The 16385-nt window shown below is 47.4% G+C and overlaps 1 protein-coding gene across 3 annotated transcripts in view; it reads right to left on the bottom strand.

Moving 5' to 3' along the window:
* The window catches only part of Bicral (BRD4 interacting chromatin remodeling complex associated protein like), a 91631-nt gene that overhangs the window by 11486 nt on the left and 63760 nt on the right, over positions 1–16385 (bottom strand). The gene's annotated exons all lie outside the window — the stretch shown is intronic.

Here is a 16385-nt window from a genome sequence, read left to right as displayed (position 1 = left end):
GCAGGCAGCCCTTGGCTGATCTGACACTATGTACATCAGTCTGGCTTGGAAGTCCCAGAGAACTCTCTGTCTCTGCTAGGAGAGAGGGATTAAATACACGGACTATCACACCTGTCCATTTCCCTCCCCCCTTTTTTTTGTATGTGGAGCTGAGGATTGAACCCAGGACCTTGTGCTTGCTAGGCAAGCGCTCTACCACTGAGCTAAATCCCCAACCCCCCATTTTTTTTTTTTAAGTGAAGTTTCTGGTATTTTAAAGAACTTAACCAACGCCATAACCCATTTCAAGCGTCCCGATGCCATGCTGCTCTCACAAGTCATGCAGAGGAGGGAGAGAGAACTGCTTCATCTTGGTCTCCAGTGGACCAATACCGTGTTAGCTCATGTGCAGTAAATGAGTGGAAAATGATCTGTCATCTTTTTTTCTTTTCTTTCTTTCTCTCTTTCTCTCTTTCTTTCTTTCTTTCTTTCTTTCTTTTCTTTCTTTCTTTCTTTCTTTCTTTCTTTCTTTCTTTTTTTCTTTTTTTGAGACAGGGTTTCTCTGTGTGGCTCTGGCTGTTCTGGAACTCACTCTGTAGATCAGGCTGGCCTCGAACTCACAGAGATCCACCTGGCTCTGCCTCCCGAGCGCTGGGACTAAAGGAGCGCACCACTGCCACCGGCCTAGGCCCTTGAACTCTTGATCCTTCTGTCTCAACTGTACAAGTAGCTGGGATCGCAGGTATGTGCTGTCTGGCCCAGTTTTCTTCTTTGCCACACTGTGACTTGAACCTAGAACTTCACAAATGCCAGGTAAGTGCTGTGCCACTGAGCTATAATCCCACCTTTTAAATCTAACTACCACAGTGGCACAGACTGCATCCTCTGTTTGGGGGACTGGAACAATTGTTTTGACTGTTTACACTGTGGGACAGAGACGGGACAGCATGGCAGGGCATGGTGGTAATCTCTCTACCGGGGAACGTGGTCCGGCCCAACATTAGAGATGTATTTTTACTTTTATTTGTTTACTTGTTTATTTTTGGTTTTCTAAGAGAGGGTCTATTATGTACCTCTGACTAGCCTGGAATACACTATGTACACCAGGCTGGCCTTGAGCTCTAGATCTGCCTGCCTCCGCCTCCCTAGTCCTGGGATTAAAGGGGTGTGCCACCACAGCTGGCTGGTTTTTATTATTTGTTCACTAATGTGTGTCTACACGCACCCTCTCTCTTATGCACTTGCACACACAGACACACAGACACAGACAGACACACACACACACAGACACAGACAGACAGACACACATACAGACACACACACACACACACACACACACACACACACACACACACAGACACAGACACACACACACACAGACACAGGCCCAGTATGCTCCATGTGAGTTTAGGTGCCTGTAGAGGCCCAAAGAAGGCGCTGCCTATTCTGGAGCTGGAGTTCCGGAGTGGCCGGAAGTGGGTGCAGCAGCTCCTGGCACTCAGGCAGTCTGCTCAGCTCCTTCTCCTTGCTTCCGTGGTGAACTTCATCTTGCTGTCATTACAATTTTTTAGCCCATTTTGTTTCTTTTGTTTGTCTAGTAGCCAGGAGATGTTCCAGGTTGCATCTAGCAAATACAGTAGGAGATGAAGTTGGCGAATCCTAGTCTTTTTTAAAAATAATAACAAAGTTTGCTACAAGCTGTAAGGATGACTTTTATCACTGAGTATGGCCCAGAAATACTAGACACCACCCAAGTCTCCCTAGGCAGCAGCACTGCTGTCAGATGCTTGCACTCAGGGTCACTCTCTCCCCTCTGCTCTCTCTCTTTGACATCTTTTTGAGATTAAACTATACCTCCATCATTCCTTCCCTCTCTTCCCTCCAGCACTTCTCACGGACCTGCCTCTGTCTCTCAGATTCACAGCCTCTTTCTTCTAATCCATTCACTCTCTGCTTCATGCTTTCGGGTGAGATGTGGTCTCTCAGCTCCCTGCCCCGGCCTCCACGCCCGTCACTGACACTCCCCTAGCCATAAGGACTCTCAGACTCTGGAACTGTAAGTCCATATCCACTCTCGCTGGCTATCACTTGCCTTGGTCGTAGTATTTTGTCAGAGCAACAGAGAGTGACTAATCCATTCAACCTGATCCATGGGACAAGCTCCAGATTTGAGAGGCTGAGTGGACATTAAAATGTGATGGTTTATATGAGAATGCTCCTCACAGGCTCAGCGATCTGGACACTTGGACACTAGGGAGTGTAGGTATTTGAAAGGATCAGGAGGTGTGGCCTTGTTGGAGGAGGTGTGTCACTGGGGGTGGGCTTTGATGTTTCAAAAACCCATTCTGCAGGGTGTGGTGGCCCAAGCCTTTAATTCCAGCAGAGGCAGATGGATTTCTGAATTCAAGGCCAGCCTGGTCTATAGAGCAAGTTCCAGGACAGTAAGTAGGGCTATGTGGAGAGACCCTGTCTTGAAAAACTAAAAACTTAAACAATAACAACAAAAACCCACCAGAAAATTACTTACTTGCCGGGCGGTGGTGGCGCATGCCTTTAATCCCAGCACTCGGGAGGTAGAGGCAGGTGGATCTCTGTGAGTTCGAGGCCAGCCTAGTCTACAGAACAAGTTCCAGGAAAGGTGCAAAGCTACACAGAGAAACCCTGTCTCGAAAAACCAAAACAAACAAACAAACAAAAAACTACTTACTTATACTGTATGTATATATGTCTATGTGGTATTGGTATATGTGTATGCGTGTGGGGGGGACATGCAAATGCACAATGTGTAAGCCTGTGCACATGCGCAGAGGCCAGAAGAGGGCATCAGGTGTCTTTCTATCACTCTGCCTCTTGCCTCAAGGGATTTCTAGGCTGCAAGGGAGGAATCTTCTAGTTCCCACCCCCTCTGATGTCACAGCATGTGATGAACACATTAGACTTGTTACTTGGGCACTAAGATCCCAAATTCAGTCCTCAGTCATCGCTCCACCCTCTTCTGTTTTCTTCAGAAAGGGTCTCATTGTACAGCTGAGGCTGGCCTTGAATTCACAGCAGACCCCTGCCTCAGTCTCCCAAGTGCTGGGATTACAGCCATGAACTACCACACCTGACTCAGTCTATTGAATGTGACTCTGCACTGAACGTTAGCTTCCCAGTTGCTAACCCTGGCTCAGGCTCTCGGCTCCTTCTCCCGACTTCCCACACGTGTGCTCCCTCTAGTATGCATACTGTGTCCGGTCCTTAGAGCTGAGCTTACCATTCCTGATCCTCACACCGACTGTCACCATCCTGAGATGCTGTGGCTCTGACTTTCCTTCTCTACCTGTACAGTCTCCAGCTCCATCTCAGCCACGTTCACGGCTTCAGTTACAATTTATACGCTGCTCCATCAATACTCTTTCGGTCCTCACACTTACAGCTGTTTAACACCCACTGCCCTTTGGCTACCTCAGACCTATGATCACACCTGAAGCTCAGCAACTTCCTTTAGAAGTAAAAACTCCCGGCTTCTGTCACCGTCAGGATCTTGGGGCATTTTGCTCCTCCATCATGGCAGCCAGTCACAGGCTCTAACTTCATCATTTCAAATCCATGTACTTCCCACCGTGTCCCCAACATAAGGCTACATGAGTCCTCACTATTTCACATTTAGGTTAACACAATGGCTATTTTTGTTTGTTTTTTGAGACAGGGTCTCACACAGCCTATGGTGGCTTCAAGCTGAGGTAGCTTTGTAGCTGAGGCTAACCTTGAACTCCTAGATCTGTGGTGTCTACCGGCCAACTCCCAAGTGCCTGGACCACATACAGGTGTGTGTCCTTGCCTGGCCCACGACACTGGCTTCCTTGTTTGCTTGTTTGTGTTTGGGACAGGATCTCACTACGTAGCCCTGGTTGTCTTGGAACTCACCATGTAGGGCAGGCTGGCCTAGAACTCACCAAATCCTCCTGCCACTGCCTGAGTGCTGGGATCAAAGGTGTGTGCCACCGTACCCAGCAACACAGGCTCTTTTTTGGTTTGGTTTGGTTTTTGAGACAGGCTCTCATTGTGTAGCCCTGGCTGGCCTTGAACTTCCAGAGATCTGCCTGCCTTGGCCTCCTGAGTGCTGAGATTAAAGGCGCACAACACGGCTCTGAACACGACCTCTAAGACCCACAGGACATGCACCCACACACCTGTCCCACCAAACACCTTCCTCCTTTCACCTGGACCTGCTTTGCTTCCCCCAGGGTATACACCTTCTTCTCTCCCAGACTTTTCACATCTCCTTTCTGGAACATTCTCCACCTAGACCACCTTGTCTTGTTAGCCCTTCCTTCCTTTAGAAGTTTACACATCAGCAGCCAGTGAGCTGGCCTAGCAGGTATGGCTCCTGATGCCAAGCCTGAGTGTGATCCCTGGGACCCACATGGGGTTAGAGAACCAACTCCTGCAAGCTACCCTCTGACCCCCACACTCACACTGTGGCATGCATGTGTGACCACACACACAAACAGTGTAATAACAGGAGGTCCCAGATCAGCCAGCACTGTCTTGTGCTGTCCGATTTTGTTAGAATTTGCCCAAACCTGACATGAGTTTTTGAAACAGGGTATGTGTACACTGGCTTCTCTGGGTTCCTGGAACAGGGTTTTATATTCCAGGGACCGTTGTGTGGCAATACTTGGTGCTGAGTGAGTGATCAAAGAAAACACTCACACAGACTGGGGCCACATACTTAGCGGTCAGTACAAATGAAAAGAAAAACAGGCAGCCGGGCAGTGGTAGCACACGCCTGTAATCCCAGCACTCGGGAGGCAGAGGCAGGCGGATCTCTGTGAGTTCAAGGCCAGCCTGATCTACAGAGCTAGTCCAGGACAGGCTCCAAAGCTACAGAAAAACCCTGTCTCAAAAAACAAAACAAAACAAAACCAAAAAAGAAAAAAGAAAAAAAAAGAAAGAAAGAAAGAAAAACAGACAAAGAGAGGAAAGCAAAAGAGCCTTGAGCTTCTAGGTATTTGGGGCACAGCCCGAAGGAGGAGGGTGACTGAAGCACAATAGGGCAGGCTGTGGATAACATCCGTGTTGGTTCAAAGGCACCACGTACATGTCTGGCCTGTTCAGAGGACCCTGAGTGCAGGCCAGCCCTGTATGCTTCCTCCAAGGAGTGGAAAGCTCCCAGAGGGCCTGGCTCAGGTCACCAGACAAATGTGTTAGGATTGGTGTTCTGGAAGTGGGCACATCAATCACTGATGAGGAACACTTGTCTAATGAGGTGCCATTAGGGCCGGAATGGGCTGTGGGGATTGGCCAACTGTGCCCTCACCCTGAACTGCATTTAGTCCCTTGGAGGCTTTTGTAAAATACCGGTACTAAGGTCCTTACTCCAGGCAGTTCAGATCAGAATTTGTGGGATAAGGTCCAGGCATCCACATTTTTAGAAGCTACCCAGATGACCCTATTGTGAGGCTAAGTTCCTCATTTTTCAGATGAGAGAACTAAAGACAGGCTGATACCACAAGCCACTCACTGACAGGCAAGGATGACTCAGCTGGGCTTCCTCACCCAGCTCTCACTTTCCCAAGAAGGTTCCGGAGCATGAATATGGAAAAGGAGAGAGAAGCAGAGCATAAGGCAGCCCATATGAGCACTGTACCTACCTCCTGCACTGTGGTGTGGGACTGTCATGTAGAGCTATGTGCAAGAAAGGATAAAAAGGAATTTGCTTACATCCCGGCACTGTCCTGGCTACTGTCAATATTTCCAACATTCATGGAGTGAATGTTTGAGACATTTGCAAAGAAGAATTTTTGTTTTTGTTTTTGTTTTTCAAGACAGGGTTTCTCTGTGTAGTTTTGTGCCTTTCCTGGATCTTGCTCTGTAGACCAGGCTGGCCTCGAACTCACAGAGATCTGCCTGGCTCTGCCTCCCGAGTGCTGGGATTAAAGGCGTGCGCCACCAGTGCCCGGCCAACAATGTTTTTATTGGGTGTGGTGACTTATTGAAAGTATGGAAGAAGAAGAAAACAAGCCTATGGTTACAGACACAGTAAGACAGGACAGGGGAGGGGCTGGAGAGGCATGGCTGGAGACCGATAGAGAAATCTGCTTGTTCACACCTGCACTCACACCAAGACCATGAGGGTGCATGCTGGCTTGTGGCTCTCAAGGAATTTTAAATCTACTAAAGCTTTGGGAGCACTGGAGAGATTGGACCATCATAGTTTCGTTTGACAAGCTAAATTCTCATCCACGTCATCTGGTTTAATCAAATTTTGAGTCATTCACAAGACAGTGTAAAGCTTGGGGGTTACTTTTGGCTTTAAGGCTTCAGTTCACAGGGCTGGCTCCATGGAGAATGACCGGTTCTCAGTTTGAGGCATTCTCAACCAAGCCTACAAAAGGAAACCGTGCTCAGAGAGGGGAACCTGTCAAAGCAGAGGGCCCAGCTCCACTGGCTCCACCACAGTCAAACTCAGGACATCTTGAGCATCGAAAGAAGGAAAGTATGTTAAGTAGCAGGAACACAGAGATGCACACTAGACCGTGGCTTAGCTTCAAAAGAGCAAGGGGCCATGGGGGGCTGAGTGGGTGAGGTCCAGATGAACTGGAGCAGTGCAGCCATGAGCTCACTGGGGCCACAGCCAATAGCTGACTGAAGAGTCAGGCTCATTACATTATTTTATCTACTTTGTTCAAGGATTTGTTTTATTTTCTTACATTTGTGGAGGGATACGGAGCACATGCCACAGTGTACATGTGGAGATCAGAAGACAACCCATGGGACTGGGTTTTCTCTATCCACCACATGGGGTCTAGGGATTGAGCTCAGCTTGGTGGCAAGCACCTTTACCTGCTGAACCATCTTGCAGGCCCTTAAGGCTTTTATAAAATGTTGGTTTTTATTATTTTTAAGTGTGTGTGTGTGTGTGTGTGTGTGTGTGTGTGTGTGTGTGAGAGAGAGAGAGAGAGAGAGAGAGAGAGAGAGAGAGAGAGAGAGAGAATGAGAATGAATATGTCAGTGAAGGTGACCATATAGGCCAGAAGTGTCAGAGCTCCTTGGAGCTGGAGTTATAAACAGTTGTGAGTTTCCTTGGAGCTGGAGTTATAAACAGTTGTGAGTTGTCTCATGTGGATGTTGGGAATCGAACTCAGTTCCTCTGCAAGAGCAGCAAGGTGCTCTTAACTACTGGAATTAAAGATGTAAGCCACCAATGTGCAAACAGTATTTTCTGGCTGAATTTTGAGTAAAAAACTTTTGTAAATGGCATTAATGTTTTGACTCAAAGAAATCTGACATTATTTTGCTGTCAACATTAAATTTCTTGGGTGTGATAGTGACAACACAGAATGACGACAAGTTCCTGTTCTCTGGAGATGCCTGCTGAAGAATTTACAGTCACATGATTATAAAGGATTTTGAAATGGTTCAGAGGAAAAAGTGTGTTTGTGTTTGTATGTGTGCACACCATACAAACAGGCACATATGGACCCAGGCCAACTAAAAACAAATACTAGAGACTAGAGACTAGAGAGACACAGGTGAGGTTTGCTGCAGCCTTCCAATTGCTGTGGCTCTACAGCCTCCCCATCAGAGAGGGGGAACAGACTCACAGAAAGCTGGCTCCATGGGACCCCTGTCAGCACCTCCCTGCCCTGTGGGAGGGCCTAGGACCAAGCTAATGAAGTACTTACACTGAATGCCATACCGAGTTAAAAATAAATTATTAGTGTGTGCGCGTATGTGTGGAGCTGAGAGGACACCTCTTCAGAGTGAGCCTTTACGTGGGTTTCAGGGATCAATTCAAGTTGCCAGGCTTAACTGCTGAGCTCTCTCGCTGGCCCATAATGTTAACCATTTCTATTATTAAAATGCTGGATTATGGGGCTGGAGAGACGGCTCAGCAGTGAAGAGCACTTACTGCTCTTGCAGAGGACCTGGGTTCAGTTCACAGTGCCCACCCTGGTTGGCTCACAAGTACCTTCAACTCCAGCTCCAGGGGACCTCATACCTTTGCTTGCTCAGGCACATATACTCATACATGCACAAAATTAAAAATAATAAAAATAAATCTTTAAACAAAACACTTGCTAAATTTAAATTTTCACAAGCATAAACACTACATGCTTGGATAATGGTGTTTTCGTTTATTCCAACAGCCCATGATGTCTATAGGAGATTTACAGAGCAACTGTAAGACAGGAGTCGTCACTATGAGTTCTGTGGACAGAAATGGCAGGTGACCTACTTACTACCCTTACAGTACGTGCTGCCCCGAAGCCATGTCCCTCACTCCTTCACTCCAGGTGGAATTTCTGAAAACTGATGGCAGGACAGCCTGGGAATTACCACAGTGACCTACTTCCCTGATCTTCTTGCATAAAAGTCACAAAGACTCTTCTGAAGCCGCAGGGGCGGCTTCTTTGCGGGTGTTGCTACTATTTTCTGAAAGCTTTTAGAGCTGCAGGTGGGTACTAGGAGTCAAACGTAGGTCCTCTGTTGGAACAACGAGCGCTCTTAAGGGCTGAGCATCTCTCTTTCTGGGTGAGAAAGGCTTCTTGTTAGCTTTATGAACAAGAAACTGGGGAGTCAGCAACAGGCTCCTCCCACTTGAGGTGGGAGAGGGAAACAGCCATGTTATGGGTGAAAACAGATAACTGATCATGACAAAAATAAAGCTGATTGCAGGGTGGAGCACCCCTTTAATCCCAGCACTGGGGGGGCAGAGGCAGGCGGATCTCTGTGAGTTTGAGGCCAGCCTGGGCTACAGAGTGAGTTCTAGGACAGCCAAGGATACATAGAGAAACCCTGTCTCAAAAAACCAAAACCCAAAAGAAAGAAAGAAACAAACAAAAACAAAAAGCCAAAGCTTATCAATATATATTATTTCAAGTTCCATAATGGAGCGAAGTGTTTGCAGTGTGAGGAACAGCCTGTCATTTCCTGTCATCCAGCTTTTAAGGACAGGCTGTGTCACAGGGAATCTAAAGTCCACAGGGGAGCTGGGGAGGGGCACTGCAAGCCCTGACTACTGGGAACCACTCTGCATTTTCATCTGCTGCATAGCTTATATTTGCTGGCTTCTGTCTGCGTCGGGTCTCTCCCTCTTGGCCCAGGTTGTCCTGACTCAGGAGCAGCGCCCCTCTGCAGCCTCTGTGTGCTGGGCTCACAGGTCCTTCCCACTCACTTCCCACGAAGTGCAGAGGAGTCTGAATAGATTGTTGCCCAGGCACGCCTACTTCTAGAGTTAGGAAGAAATGAGGCCGGCCTCAGTGCTGCCGCCAGATCCTCGGGGGTATAAGCAGTAGGGACTCCGTTTCTAATTGTCATACTGTCCTTATTCATAATTCTCCCAAGCTGTTTAATAAAGATTTTACATTTACACTAACATTTTCACTGAAAATTATCCGTTTTCCCCTAAATTTTTGGAAACAACTTTATTTTATTTTATTTTGGTTTTTTGAGACAGGGTTTCTTTGTAGCTTTGGAGCCTGTCCTGGATCTCACTCTGGTAGTCCAGGCTGGCCTTGAACTCACAGAGATCCGTCTGCCCCTGACTCCCGAGTGCTGGGATTAAAGACGTGTGTCACCACTGCCCGGCTATTTTTTAAGATTTTATCTTATTTTATTTTGAGACAGGGTCTTACTATGAATCCCTGGCTGACCTGGAATTCACTATGTAGACCAGAATGGTCTACATAGCTACAGAGATCTGTCTGTCTCCACCTTGAGAGTGTTGGGATTAAAGGCATATTTATGTCATCATAGTCTTACAAACATCTGAACGGCTACAGAGTGTTTCAACATGCCCAGCCACTTTCTCTACTATTAGATATTTGGGATCGTTAGGAAACTATTTTGCAAGTGAAGGAAGAGCAGGATCTGATGGTATACACTTGTAATCTCAGGCATGGAGAGGCTGAGGCAGGAGGATCAGGGCAAGTTTCAGACCAGCTCTGGATACACTGAGACCTTGTCTCAAAAAATAAAAACCAAAACCCCAAAACCCCTAAAACATGGCTGGCTGGCTGGCTCAGCAGTTAAGAGCACTGGCATTGTTCAGGAGGACCCTGGTGTGGTTCCCAGCACCCGTGTGGTGGCTCACATACATCAGTAACCCCAGTTGCAGGGGATCCAGAGCCCTCCTCTGGCTTCTGAGGGCACCAGGCACACATACAGTGTACGAACATACATGCAGACAAAATACTCACACACAAACAAAATCCTAAAACAAATGAACAAACAAACATACAACAGACCTAAAAACAAAAACAAAAGCAAAGTCAAGGAGACTCTATTGGATGCCTCATTCTGCGTGAGAAAGGGAAATGTGGGAATACTGGGGTTTTTAGGAGTCCTCAGGTCTGTATCTGTGCAGTGCCCACTGTGGCCCCAAAGTGAGACACAGCAGAAGCAAATAAACACAACTGTATTTTAAAGGTGTAGCCTAGCCACACCAACGGGGTGGACAGCCAAACCAAATAACTTGTGGATCTTGAGCCGGGTCTCACTGTATATCCATGGCTGGCTTGCACTCATTATGTAGACCAGCATCAGGCCTAATAAGTATGCTTGTTTTCACAATGGTGAAAAACATGGATAAGCAATTCTAAAATTGGTTTCTGTAAATGCTGGGGCTGAACAAATAAATATATCATGGTGCTGAAATTCTGGCTAATAGGAAAGGAATTAAAAGCCTGGAAATGATGGTGGCCTTATGGGCTAGACCTGGTTATGCTGTGGTGATATTATGTTCCCCCAAAATATTGTGCAACCTAATAAACTTACCTGGGGTCAGAGAACAGAACAGCCACTAGATACAGAGGCCAGAAAATGGCAGCACACACACGCCTTTATTCCTAGCATTCCAGAGGCAGAGATCCGCCTGGATCTCTGTGAGTTCAAGGCCACACTGGAAACAGCCAGGCATGGTGACTCACGCCTTTAATCCCAGGAAGTGATGGCAGAAAGCAGAAAGATATATAAGGCGTGAAAACCAGAAACTAGCCTGGTTAAGCTTTTAGGCTTTTGAGCAGCAGTTCAGCTGAGACCCATTTGGATGAGTACTCAGAGGCTTCCAGCCTGAGGAAACAGGATCAGCTGAGGAACTGCCAAGGTGAGGAAGCTGTGGCTTGTTCTGTTTCTCTGATCTTCAAGTGTTGACCCCAGGACCTGGCTCCAGGTTTGTTTTTATTAATAAGACCTTTTAAGATTTGTGCTACAGTATGCATATGAATTCTCCTGTGATATAAACTGAGAAATCCATGTATAGCTACAGATTCAGAAGGATATGCAGCTGACTTGGTCCTTTTTTTTTTTTTTTTTTTTTTTTTTTTTAGACAGGGTTTCTCTGTGTATCTTTGGAGCCTTTCCTGGTACTCACTCTGTAGACCAGGCTGACCTTGAACTCACAGAGATCCACCTGCCTCTGGGATTAAAGGTGTGTGCCACTGCCACCCAGCTTGATTTGGTCCTTATATGAGCACAACCAACACTTCACCACTTTGAGAACATCGGTAGCATACACACACACTGCTCAGTTTATTTGGTGGGGCTGGGGATGGAACCCAGGGCCTTCTGCATGCTAGGCAGGCATCTACAACTGAGCTGCACTCCATCTCTACACACACACACACACACACACACACACACACACACACACCCATATCCACCATATCCCCTCAACTGTACTATGTGTGTGCATGGTGCAGGTCACCAAACCCAGAACTCCAGGCCTGCTTGGCAAGTACTCTACTGCTCAATTTTACTCCCAGCTCCAGATGTTGGGTTTAGATACACTGTCTCCATCAGAATAGGATTCTCCTTTAAAAAAAAAAAAAAGATTCCAGTCAGGCGTGGTAAACATGCCTATATCCCACTTGGGAGGTGGGGCTTGGAGAAGGATCAGGAATTCAGGGCTATCTTGACCACACTACAACTTCGAGGCCAGCCTGGGCTATGTGAGACCTCGTCTCAAAACAAACAAACAAACAAACAAACAAACAAACGAAGTGTTGATTCCAGGGAAGGGGCAGAGAAATCAGATAATGAATACAGAATGAAGTGTTGGGTTGGTGAAGGGCATTCTAATCCTGAAGGGCATTTGGCGAGAGGGACAGCAGACCATGAGGAGGGCACCATCGGCCGGTCTGGATAGACTGGGATAAAAGCAGCATGAGCCAGCCTGTGCCCACTGTGTGAAACAAGAGTCTGTGGGTCTAAAGACCACTGAGGAGGAGGAGGAGAACCACCAGAGTACACTCACTCTCAGTGCAGAGCAGCCGGGGACATGGAGAAAGTCAGGACTACCACTGGCAGTGTAGACTAGCAGAGACACTCTGAAGGAGTCTCAAGGATTTCTGTTCTGTGAAAATCAGGGTCTCAGGTGACGCAGGGTGGCCCCAAGCTCAGCCATGAAAAAGAACTGCCTCAGCCAGGTGGTGGCACACGCTGTGACCCCAGCACTCAGGAGACAGAGGCAGGAGGATCTCTGTGAGTTCAAGGCAGCCTGGTCTATAAGCAAGTTCCAGGGCAGCTAGGGCTGTTAGACACTGAAATCCTGTCTCAGAAAACACACATATACACTAAACCACACACACACACACACACACACACACACACACACCTGCCTCATACCTTTCTAAAACATAAGGACAGAGATTGATGGGGAGGGGGCATGGTACCTATAATCCCAGCACTTAGGAGGCAGAAACAGGACTCCTCAAATCCAAGGCCAGTCTGAGCTACGTAGAAAACGTCAGGCCAGCCTAGGGTACCATGTGACCCTGTCTTAAAACACAAAAACACAGGGTCAGCAAGGAAGTTCAGCTGGAGGCGGGAGAGACGGCTCAGTAGTCAAGAGGTCTTGCTGCTCCTGCAGAGGACCCTGGTCTGCTTCCCAGCACCCACATGGTGGCTCACACCATATGTGAATCCAATTCCAGATGCCCCAATGCCCTCTTCTGGCCTCGCTGAGCACCAGGCATGCTTTTGGGAAGTAGTGCACAGACATACATGCAGGCAAAACACCACACACATAAAACAGAAGACATGGCAGGTGAAGGGCTTGCTACCAAGCTTGACGATGACTGAGGGGAATCACCAGAACTCACAAGGAGGAAGGAGAGAACGGACCCCTGCAAACTGTCCTCTGACACCCCCCCAGGAATAAACACATGCAGTAAAACTAGAGCTGGGGAGATGGATCAGCCGGTTAAGGACCTGCTACCAAGCCTGTGCCTTGAGCCTCAGTACTGGGGCGAAGGGATTCCTACGGTTTTCCCTTGACCTCCTCAGGTGCTCACAGCTTATGTGTGTCCCACCCCAAGATAAATACGTATGTCAAGAAACAACCAGGTAAAAACAATAGCAGCAGCAAAACAGGAGACTCTGTTGTAGCTTTTAAAACATAGTGGTGAGATGAACCAGGACTCCACATACCCAAATGGAAGGGTTTTTTCTTCTTTTGCTGTCAAGGTGTTGCTGAGAAATGGGAATGTCTGGGAACAAAGCCTGCATGATCGGGCTCCTTTCCTGATGTTGGGGGGGGGGGTCTGTCTTTTTTTTTAATGTGTATGGTGTTTTACCTGTGTGTATGTCTTTTTTTTTTTTTTTTTAAGCTGAGGATCGAACCCAGGGCCTTGTGCTTGCCAGTCAAGCGCTCTACCACTGAGCTAAATCCCCAACCCTCTGTGTGTATGTCTATATACCATGTGTGTGTATGGTGCCCACCTAGGCCAGAAGAGGGTGTCAGATTCCTGGGACTGGAAGTTTCTGAGAGTTTGGGAGCTGCATGCAGGTGCTGGGAACTGAACTCCAGTCCTTTGTAAAAGCTGCCGGTGTTCTCTTTTTTTGTTTTGTTGTTGTTGTTTGTTGTTTTTTGGTTTTTTGAGACAGGGTTTCTCTGTGTAGCTTTGGCACCTTTCCTAGAACTCACTCTGTACCCAGGCTGGCCTTGAACTCACAGAGATCTGCCTGCCTCTGCCTCCCAAGTGCTAGGATTAAAGGCGTGTACCACCACTGTCCAGCATCAACCAGTGTTCTTAACGGCTGAGCCATCCCTATTTTTATTTTAAAGTCTATGTGTGTGCCTCTGTGTGGATTTGTACACCTGAGTGCAGGAGTCCTCAGAGGTACACAGATTGGTGTCTGTATATTTAAAAGATTGATACTGAATATACTGATGTAGGTTCTAGAGACTTCTGGATGTAGAGAAGGCTGTGGAGATGATGACAGAGGAGGTAGATGTGTGGGTAGAAGCAGGTTGAATAGCAATTCCTCTCCGGTGGGAGGAGGACCAGTGATAATTAGCATGCTTGATGCCTGATACTGTGCTGATGCGGGAACCCAGGGCCTCAAGCCAGGTAAAGCACTCTCTCACTGAGCCATGTGTCTGACCCTATGGAGCATGCTCAGAATGAGGAAATGGGTAAGAGAAAGGGAAATGTCTGCCCATGAGTGAAGGATACAAGCCAAGGACCACATTAGAGCTTTCCAGCAACAATCTCTATGTGGTTTTACCAACCGGGCAGGCTCAGGAACTAGTCCAAGGACAGTGCCCTTGACACCTCCCTGCTCCCTGACACACACTTGCCTCCCTCTGGGAAGGGCCAGTGACCGCTCTGAGTGGCAGAGTCCCTGAGTCTTCCATGTGGGTCACCAGCAGCAGCCATGTTCATCAGCTGCAATGTTCATACAGTAATGATGTGGTTGCTAGTTGATGGTCTTTTGAGAAGTGTCTAGATCCTGAAGGTTCTGACCTACTCAATGAGTTAGTCCTTGATGGATTCATAATCAGACGGCATGACTAGGAGACGAGGCCTAGTTAAAATCAGTCTCAGGACAGTGCCCTGGAAAGGTACAGCTTGCCTCCCGGTAACTCCATGGTAGGGCGATATTGCTATACCATTTCACTCACAAGAATGAAGTCTATAAGGGATGATTTTACTGGCTGCATGTCATTCACCTAATAAAGCCTAGATTCAAATTCAAGAATTGAAAAAATATATATGTGGTGATAAATTGTATCCCCCAATATACTGTGCACCCTAATAAAGCTTATCTGAGGATCAGAGGAAAAAGCCAGCCACTATATTAAACATAGAGGCCAGGCAGTGGCAGCACAAGCCTTTGATCCTAGCATTCGGGAGGCAGAGATTCATCTGGATCTCTGTGAGTTCAAGGCCACCCTGGGAACAGAGCCAGGTGTGGTGGCTCACATCTTAAATTCCAACACTAGTTAACCATAAAGGTCTGTATAGACAGACAGGAAGTGACAGAGCTGGGCAGGAAGAGGAAGTGATGTAGTTGGGCGGAGAGGAAGTGAGATGGCAGGGACAGAAAGGCATATATAGAGACTTGGGTATACAGGAAGTAGGTCTCTCTGGAAGCTGAGGAGTTGGTGAGGTGAGGTTGCCTGTGGCTTGTCCTATTCCTCTGGTCTCTTGGTTTTTACTCCAATATCTGGCTCTGGGTTTTTTACTAATAGGACCGTATAGCAATTCATCTTACCTATATATTGCACTTATTTGTATGTGTTTATATATGTGTGCACACAAGTGCAACCTTGTAGTAGTGTTTTGTCAACTCACACAAGTTGGAGTCATCTGAGAAGCCTCACTTGAGGAAATGGCCATCAGACTGGCATGGGGCATGTCTGTGTGGCACTTTCTTGATTGTTAAATGATGTAGGAGGGCCTCTGTGGGAGAGGCCATCTCTGGGCATGTGGTTCTGAGTGTATAAGAAACTAGCTAAGAAGCTGGGCATAGTAGCTCATGCCTTTAATCCCAGCACCCTGAAAGTAGAAGCAAGTGGATCTCTGAGTTCAAGGCCAGCCTGGTCTCCACAGTGAGTTCCAGGACAGCCAGGGCTACATACTGAGACCATGTCTCAAACAAACAAACAACAAGAAAGAAGAGACAAGCTGAGCAAGCCTTGGGGAGCAAGCCAGTAAGCAACACTCCTCCATAGCCTCTGCATTGGTTCCTGGCTCGAGGTTTCTATTCCGAATTACAACGCTGACTTCCCTCAGGGATGGATATGTCAAAGAAATGGGAACTGCATAAACCCTTCCTCCTCAGGCTACCTTTGGTCCTGATGTTTCATCTCACTGACAGATAGTATCCTAACACAGCAGGTGTGCCAATGTCAGAGGACAACATTGGGAGGCGGCTGTCTCCTTCTACCATGTGGGTCCCAGGGGTCAAACTCAGGTTGTCAGGCTCGACACTAAGTGTCTACCTGCTGGTTCATCTCACTGGCCCCAGATCCCATTTCATCCCAGATTTTCACTCTAAAGACCCCACGGGCTGAGAACTCTCCGTAGGAAGGAAGAACAGTCAACCATAAACTGAAAAACTGAAGTTAATAAGTAAGTCTCACCTGAGGAGAAAATGGTATTTGAGTGAATACAACAAAAATTCTGGCT

This window comes from Onychomys torridus, chromosome 18, assembly GCF_903995425.1.
Source record: "Onychomys torridus chromosome 18, mOncTor1.1, whole genome shotgun sequence".
Taxonomy (NCBI): domain Eukaryota; kingdom Metazoa; phylum Chordata; class Mammalia; order Rodentia; family Cricetidae; genus Onychomys; species Onychomys torridus.
Note: the sequence above shows the minus strand (reverse complement) of the source record. Positions and strands in the feature narration are given on the sequence as shown.